The sequence below is a fragment of the Mirounga angustirostris genome, unplaced genomic scaffold, assembly GCF_029215605.1.
Source record: "Mirounga angustirostris isolate CCGP_5_RB_7025 unplaced genomic scaffold, mMirAng1.0.hap1 SCAF_10, whole genome shotgun sequence".
NCBI classification, from domain to species: Eukaryota; Metazoa; Chordata; class Mammalia; order Carnivora; family Phocidae; genus Mirounga; species Mirounga angustirostris.
Window position 1 is genome coordinate 77,848,665 of NW_026991718.1, and position 8,628 is coordinate 77,857,292.

Sequence of the window (8,628 nt, forward strand, 5' to 3'; positions counted from 1 at the left end):
TTCTTTATCACTAATTCTCTCTTCTGCCTCATTTATCCTAGCAGTTAGAGCCTCCATTTTTTTTGCACCTCATTAATAGCCTTTTTGGTTTCGACTTAGTTAGATTTTAGTTCTTTTATTTCTCCAGAAAGTGTTTCTCTAATAACTTCCATGCTTTCTTCAAGCCCAGCTAGTATCTTTAAAATCATCATTCTGAACTCTAGTTCTGACATCTTACTAATGTCCGTATTGATTAGATCCCTTGCAGTCTATACTGGCTCTTGTTCTTTTTGTTGAGGTGATTTTTTCCATCTTGTCATTTTGTCCAGAGGAGAATAGATGAATGAGAGAACAAAATGCTAACAGGGTAACAACGTCCCCAGAAAATATACACTAAACAAATCATAAAAGACCTGAAACTGGGGGAAAAGAAAGGGAAAGAAAGAAAAAAAGAAATAGATAAAGATAAAAACAAACAAACAAACAAAACAGAATATGATCAAATATGATCAGGCTGGTGCATAGATCAGTGCCACACACTAGATTTGGGGCATATTTTGGTCTGTTAGAAGAAAGTGCCTCCCAAAATTTTAAAGAAAGAAAAACTTATATATGTACAAAAATAAGGGTTAATACGATGAAGGGTTGGAATATGACTGTAAAGATGAAAATTATAAAAGATTTTATAAAAGGAATTGATAAGATAAGAAGTTGGTTGAAAAAAGAAAGAAGAGGATTTAAAAGAAAGGGAGAGAATGTGATCAGGCAGGAGACTAGAACAAAGCCATACACTAGAGATTTAGGGTATATTTTGATCTGTTAGAAGAAACTGTATCCCAAAATTTTAAAAAGAGAACAACTTATATATATATATACCAAAAATAAGGGTAACTACTATGAAGGGATAGAATATCACTCTAAAAATGAAAAATAAAAAATATTTTTTTAAAAAAGGGATTAATAAGATGTTGGTTGAAAAAGGGAAAAAGAAAAATTAAAAAAAAAAAAGACAGTTAAAAATTAACTTTGAAAGACTACAGAATCATGGTAAAAAAGCCATGGATTCTATGTGCAGTATTCCCCTAGCGCTGGAGTTCTGCCGTTCTCATTGATCGGTAAACTTGGTCTTGGCTGGCTGTTCTCGCTGATCTCTGGGGGAGGGGCCTGTTGCCGTGGTTTCCAAATGTCTCTGCCGGAGGCGGAATTGCCCCGCCCTTGCCCCCTCCCGGCTAAGTAATCTGCTTGGGTTTGCTCTCCGGGGCTTTTGTTCTCTGCGAGCTTTCCGTACAGCTTTGGAGGCGGAGAGTGAAAATGGTGGCCTCCCAAACTCCGCCCTGGAGGAGCCGAGAACTCGGGGCCCCGCTTCTCAGTGAGCCCCAGAGAAAAGCAGTCAGTCACTCCCGTCTCCCCGGTCTCTGGCCGCACTCCGTGCTCACCCGGCCTGTGACCAAGCATTTCTATCTCTGGCACCCGACCCCGTGTGGAGTCTCCAGACCCAGCAGATCCCTGCGGTGCGCTCCCGCGTTGCTTCTCCTGGGGGAAAAAGGTGAGTCTCCCCAGATCTGCCACTTGTTGGGTCCCTGCTGGAGGAGCAGGGGCCCGACTGTGCCGCCGATCACGGTTTATGCAAACCCCGAGCTGAGAGCACACTCCTCGGCTCCGTTTCTGCAGCCGGCTTCCCCGCTCTGATACCTGGGAGCTCTGCCGCACTCAGGCACCGCCGGTCTTTCTGTGACCCCGAGGGTCCTGAGACCACACTGTCCCGCGAGAGTTCCACCGCCCGCTTAGCCACTGGAGTGACGTCCCTCAGCGGAGCAGACTTCTAAAAGTTCCGATTTTGTGCTCTGTGGCTCTATCACTTGCCAGAAGCGCCGACGGAGGCCCCTCCCCCGCCGTCTATCCTCCCGAATATCGCTTCGGATTCACTTCTCCGCATGTCCTACCTTCCAGAAAGTGGTCGCTTTTCTGTTCAGAGAGTTGTTGCTATTCTTTTTTTTTTTTTTTTTAGATTTTTTTTTTTTTTTTTTTTTTTTGACAGAGAGAGACATAGCGAGAGCGGGAACACAAGCAGGGGGAGTGGGAGAGGGAGAAGCAGGCTTCCCGCTGAGCAGGGAGCCCGATGTGGGACTTGACCCCAGGGCCCTGGGATCATAACCTGAGCTGAAGGCAGACGCTTAACAACTGAGCCACTAGGCGCCCAAGTTGTTGCTATTCTTTTCTTCGATCTCTTATTGAGTTTGTAGGTGTTCAGAATGGTTTGATCCCTATCCAGCTGAATTCCTGGACCAGACGAAATCCAGGTCTCCTACTCCTCCGCCATCTTGGAGGAGGTTCTGTTCTAATCTAGTCTTATTTCTTTTCTTCCTCTACCCCTTCTTCCTTTACTATTACCTCTTTTTGGATGGGTCTCAATCTTTATAATAACCACCTCTCTAGGAAGTAGGAGTTCCTTGAAGTTCTATAACTTGTTGTCCATTTTGGATGGGAATTCCTGCAGAAGTAAGAAACACCTTTGTCTCCACAACATTCCAAAGCCATGTACTACTCTAAAAGCATACTTGCTATCTGTATATATGTTTACTCTCTAGTCTTTGGATAGTTGATACGCTCTCATTGGTGCAATAAGTTTTGCTACCTAGGCTGATTTTACCTGATGGAGGATTATTTTCTGAAGGAGAGCTTACATTAGTTATAACATCTTGTGTAATAACTTCCAGTTTTGGTTGAGGTATGATCAATCAACCAATCATAATAAGTGAAGGGGCACCTGGGTGGCTCAGTCCTTAAGCGTCTGCCTTCAGCTCAGGTCATGATCCCAGGGTCCTGGGATTGAGCCCTGCATCAGGCTCCTGCTTGGCAGGAAGGCTGCTTCTCCCTCCCCCACTCCCTCTGCTTGTGTTCCCTCTCTCACTGTGTCTCTCTCTGTCAAATAAATAAATAAAATCTTTAAAAAAAAATCATAATAGGTCAATGTTCTCAATGAGAGTGAGGTCAGAAAGTTCCCTAACTGGGGTAGGACTATCATAAGATTCCTCTCTTTCTGACAGGGACAAAAGAGTGGCAGGATTCAGGGGGTTGCAGTGGTAAATAGTAATGCAAGAGGGAGAGTAACAGAATCTCAATCAATAGATGTTGATTGGCTGGCTGGAATGTGTTGTGTTTTCTTAGCCAGACGTAATGTCTATACTGCAAACAAGACTATGAGCTTAAGCAAGCAGTTTAGAATTAGTTCAGCAAGCATCAAGTTTTTCAATGACAGCTATTGCTCTAAGGTAAAGAAAACAAACCTTTGAAACTAAGGGTGAGGTGAGACTTTAGTGAGAGATGATTTGATAGTTCCTGTGAAATTGAGTTAAAACCTCATGGGCTTGTTCAGATAACTCACACACACATAAATGAAAGAGCTTTTTGTAGTTAGGGATAGTCAGGGAAGGAGGCTAGTGAAGAGTCCTCTTCAGATTGCAGAAGACCTGTTCATATTTGGGTTCATATTTGGGCATCACAGTATCAGAGAAATTTGGCATCCATGGCTGCAATACCTAATTAAAGCTAGAAATCCTCTCAACTGTCATTTTGTGAGTGGTCTAGGTACATTTAGATAGTCTTTAGTGAGTCAGGAGAGAATATTTTATCCCCTGAATCGGTCATGCCCCACACATACTGTGGTTTCACAAAATTTTAAGTTATCTTTTGAAAGTTTATGTCTCTTTCCCGTTAATTCTAAGAGGAAGTAAATGGAATCTTTTTTGCAGGCTTCCTTGTTCTCTGAAGAAAGTGAAGGAGGCTTCAGTGAACCCCTGGGACATGACTGTCCAGGTGTATTGTTGATCTCTGCAGGTCAAGGTAAGAAGGCACTGACTTTTCTGATCTAGAGGTCCACTGAAAAAGGCAGAGCAAGATCCAATACAGTAAAGCAAGTGGCTTCAGGCAGAAGTGATGACAGAATATTTGGATTAGGTACTACTGTGAAGTAAGGGATAAAATTTTGTGGATTGTCTTGAGGTTTTTAAATGCTTTTTAATTTTTAAATTGAAGTGTAATTGACATATAACATTGTGTAACTTTAAGGTGTACCATGTGTTGATTTGATACATTTATATATTGTCATATGATTACCTATTGTATATTGTCATATGATTACCACTGTAGCATTAGCTAACACCTACGTCATGTCACATAAGTATCATTTTGTGTGTGTGTGGTGGGAACAATAAAGATCTAGAACTCTAAGCAACTTTGAAGTTTAGAATACAATATTGTTGACTCTAATTCCTATGCTGTGCATTTGTTCTTCAGAATTTACTTATCTACTGGCTCCCAGTTTGTACCCTTAAACAATGTATCCCCAATTCCTCCACCCCTCAGTCTCTGGTAACCATCATGCTGCACTCTGTTTTGGTAAGTTTGGCTTTTTTAGATTTCACATATGAAAGATAGTATTTGTCTTTCTCTGGCTGACTTATCTCACTTAACATAACACCCTCAGGGTCCATCCTTGTTGCAAATGTCAGGATTTCCTTTTTTTTCCCCTCATGGCTGAATAATATCCCATTATATATACACACCACAACTTCTTTATCCATTCATCTGTTGATAAATATTTAGGTTGTCTCCTTATCTTGACTATTGTGATTAATGCTGCAACAAACACAAGAGTGCATATGTCTTTGATATCGTGCTTTCATTTCCTTTAGATATATCCCCAGAAGTGGGATTTATGGTAGTTTTATTTTTAATTTTTTTAGGAACCTCCATACTGTTTTCCATAGTAGCTGAACCAATTTGCATTCCCATTTCTTGAGTAACTAGGTGCATTGTCAATGAATAGCAATATTTTGTGGGATTTTTTAAGATTTTATTTTTAAGTAATCTCTACAGCCAATATGGGACTCAAACTCACAACCCCAAGATCAAGAGTTACATGCTCTGCTGACTGAGCCAGCCAGGATCCCCAGTAGTAATATTTTGAAAGGAATTTTTTTTTTCCCCCTGAGCAGTAGGTCTCAATCATGGGCTTAAAATATGCAGTAAACTGTATTGTAAACAGATGTACTGTCACCCAGGCTTTGTTATTCCATTTATAGAGCATAAGCAGAGTAGATTTAGCATAATTCCTAAGGGCCCTTAAGAATTTCAGATTTTCAGAATGATAAATGTTAGCAAGTGAAATCCAACAATGTATAAAAATAATTGTATACCATGACCAAGTGGGATTTATCCAGGTACACAAGGCTGGTTCAACATTTGAAAATTGATTAATGTAATTCATCACATCAACAAGTTAAAGAAGAAAAACCACATGATCATATTGATAGATGCAGAAAAATCATCCAAAAAATCCAGTAGACATCACAATAAAAACTCTTGGCAAACTAAGAATAGAGGGAAACTTTCTCAACTTGATAAAAAACAGCCACAAGAAACCTACATACTTAATGGTGAGAAACTCAAAGCTTTCCCACTAAGATCAGGAGCAGGCAAGGATGTTCCCTTTCACTATTGCTTTTCAACATTGTACTGGAAGTCTTAGTTAATGAACTAAGGAAATAAAAGGTGTACAGGATGTGAAGGAAGAAATAAAACTGTCTTTGTCTCAGATGACATGTTGTCTATGTAGAAAATCCAAAAATATCAACTAAAAATTCCCTGAAATAAATTAGCAATTATAGCCAAGGTTGCAGGATACAAGATTAATATACCAAAGTCAATCAATTTCCTATATGCCAGCAATGAACAAAGTATAATTTGAAATTAAAAAGACAATACCATTTACATTGGCACCCCACAAAAATTACTTAGGTGTAAATCTAACAAAATATCTATAATATCTTTATGAGAAAAACTACAAAACACTGGTGAAAGGAAACAAAGAGGAACTAAATCAGTGAAGAGATATTTCATGTTTTTCAATGGGAAGACTCAATTTGTCAAGATGTCAGTTCTTCTCAACTTGATTTATAGATCCAAAGTAATCCTAATCAAAATCCCAGCAAGTTATTTGTTGGATATCAACAAACTGATTCTAAAGTTTGCATGGAGAGGCAGAGACCCAGAATGGCCAACTCAGTATTAAAGAAAAAAGTTGGAGGGACTGATATTACCTGGTTTCAAGACTTACTACAAAACTACAGTAAGCAAGACAGTGTGGTATTTGAGAAAGAATAGACAAATAGATCAGTGGAACAGAACAGAGAGCCCAGGAAGAGACACATAAATATAGTCAACTGATCTTTGACAAAGAAGCAAAGGCGATATGATGGAACAAAGATCATGTCTTCAAAAAATGGTGCTGGAACAATTGGACATCCACCCCCCCCCAAAAAAAGAGGGGGTATCTAGATACAGACCTTACACTCTTCACAAAAATTAAGTCCAAATGAATCTATACACAAATGCAAAACTAAAACTCTTAGAAGATAACATTGGAGAAGACCTATGTGACCTTAGGTATGTTGATGACTTTTTTAAATACAACATCAAAGACACGATCCATGAAAGAAAAAATTGATAAGCTGGATTTCATTAAAACTAAAAACTTCTGCTCTGTCAAAGATAGTGTCAAGAGAATGACAAGACAAAACACAGACTGGGAGAAAATATTTTTAAAATATACATCTGATAAAGGACTAATATCCAAAATATACAAAGAATTCTTAAAACTCAACAACAGGAAAATAAACAACCTAATTAAAAGATGGGTCTAAGACCTTAATAGGCACTTCACCAAAGAAGATATATGATGGCAAGTAAGCATCTGAAAAGATGTCCAACATCATATGACATTAGGGAATTGCAAGTTAAAATGACAAGATCTCTACATACCTACTAGAATGGCTCAGATACAGAACACTGACAATATCAAATCCTGACGAAGATGTGGAGCAACAAAAACTCTCATTTATTGCTAATGGGGAAAAAATGGTACAGCCACTTTAGAAGATAGTTCGGTAGATTCTTAACAAAACTTAACATACTCTTTCCATGTGATCCAGCAATCATGTTCCTGGTATTTATCCAGATGAATTGAAAACTGTGCCCACACAAAAACCTGCAGACAGATGTTTATAGCAGCTTTATTCATAATTGCCAAAAATTGGGAGCCAACAAGATATCTTCGGCAGGTAATTGAAAAATAAATTGTGGTACATTTAGATAATGCCGTAGTATTCAGCGCTAAAAAGAAATGCGCTATAAAGCCTTGAAAAGATATGGAGGAAACTTAAATATATATTACTAAGTGAAAGAAGCCAATCTGAAAAGACTACACACTGTATGATTCTAAGACATTCTGGAAAAGGCAAAACTATTGAGACAGTAAAATGATCAGTGGCTGGGGGAAGACAAGGGGAGGATAAATAGGAGTTTTAGGGGCAATGAAACTATTTTGTATGATACTCTTCATTTTGTATGAAACTATTTTGTATGATACTCTAATGATGAGCACATGTCCTTATACATTTGTCAAAACCCATAAAATGTACAACACCAAGAATGAACCCTAATATAAACTATGGACTTCAGATGATAATGATGTGTCAGTGTAGGTTCATTGATTATAACAAATATACCGCTGTGCTGTTGGATATCGATACTAGGGGAGGCTGTGTATGTGTGGGGATGGGGAGTATATGGAAACTCTGGTACTTTTTCTGCTCAGTTTTTTTGTGAATCTAAAACTTCTCTAAAAACTAAATTTTTTTAATTAAAAAAAATCCTAACAGTTATTTTTGTGGAATTTGACAAGCTAATTGTAAAATTTATATAAAAATGCAAGGAGAAAAACAAGGTTGGAGGACTTGCTTTACCAGGAATGAAGACTCACAATAAAGCTATACTAACTCAGATAGTTTGTTCTTGGTAGAAATAAGTAAATGATGAGCAGAAGAGAGAGATCAGAAATAGAAATGGTAGTGCAGGGCAGTGACGGAAAGATGATCTTTTCAATAAGTGTTTTTGAGACAATTTTAGGTATCCACACAGAAAAACATTTAAATTGGATCTCTAAATCACACCAAAATCCAGTGCTTTATAAACCCACATGTGAAATACAAAACAGTAAGGCATTTAGAAGTAACGTAAGAGAATATCTTCACAATCTGATGATGGAAAATATTCCTTAAATGGGGCACAAGAGTTATTAAGAATAAGGTAATATTTATATAAGGTACTTAGAATAGTTAAAATTACGGAGACAGAAAGCAGGATAGTAATTGCAGGGGCTGGGCAGGTTGGGGGTTAGTTACTATAACTATAGAATATAGGTTTTATGAGATGATGTGAGTTACGGAAATGGATGGTGGTAATGATTGCACAACATTATGAATGTATTTAATGCCACTGAACTGTACACTTAAAAATGGTTACAATGGTAAATTTTGTGTTATGTATTTTACTAAAATTGAAAAAAAAATCTAGGAAAAAAATTAAGCAGGACAATAAATGCATAATTTAACAATATGAATTATAGGGTTTGAATATCCAGTGGGGTTTTTTTTCTTCATGAGACCTGGAATAAAATATTAATGAAACATCATTTAAAAACTTTATAAAAACCTGGGCGCCTGGGTGGCTCAGTCGGTTAAGCGACTGCTTTCGGCTCAGGTCATGATCCTGGAGTCCCGGGATGGGGTCCCACGTCGGGCTCCCTGC

At 38.3% G+C, this 8,628-nt stretch overlaps 1 long non-coding RNA gene across 1 annotated transcript; it reads left to right on the top strand.

Moving 5' to 3' along the window:
- Positions 1–508: 508 nt before the first annotated feature.
- LOC135361780 (uncharacterized) lies at positions 509–4,370 on the top strand. The gene is made up of 3 exons (XR_010405734.1): positions 509–1,525; positions 3,732–3,822; positions 4,276–4,370. It is a non-coding gene; the product is annotated as an uncharacterized LOC135361780 (long non-coding RNA).
- The last annotated feature ends 4,258 nt before the right edge of the window (positions 4,371–8,628 follow it).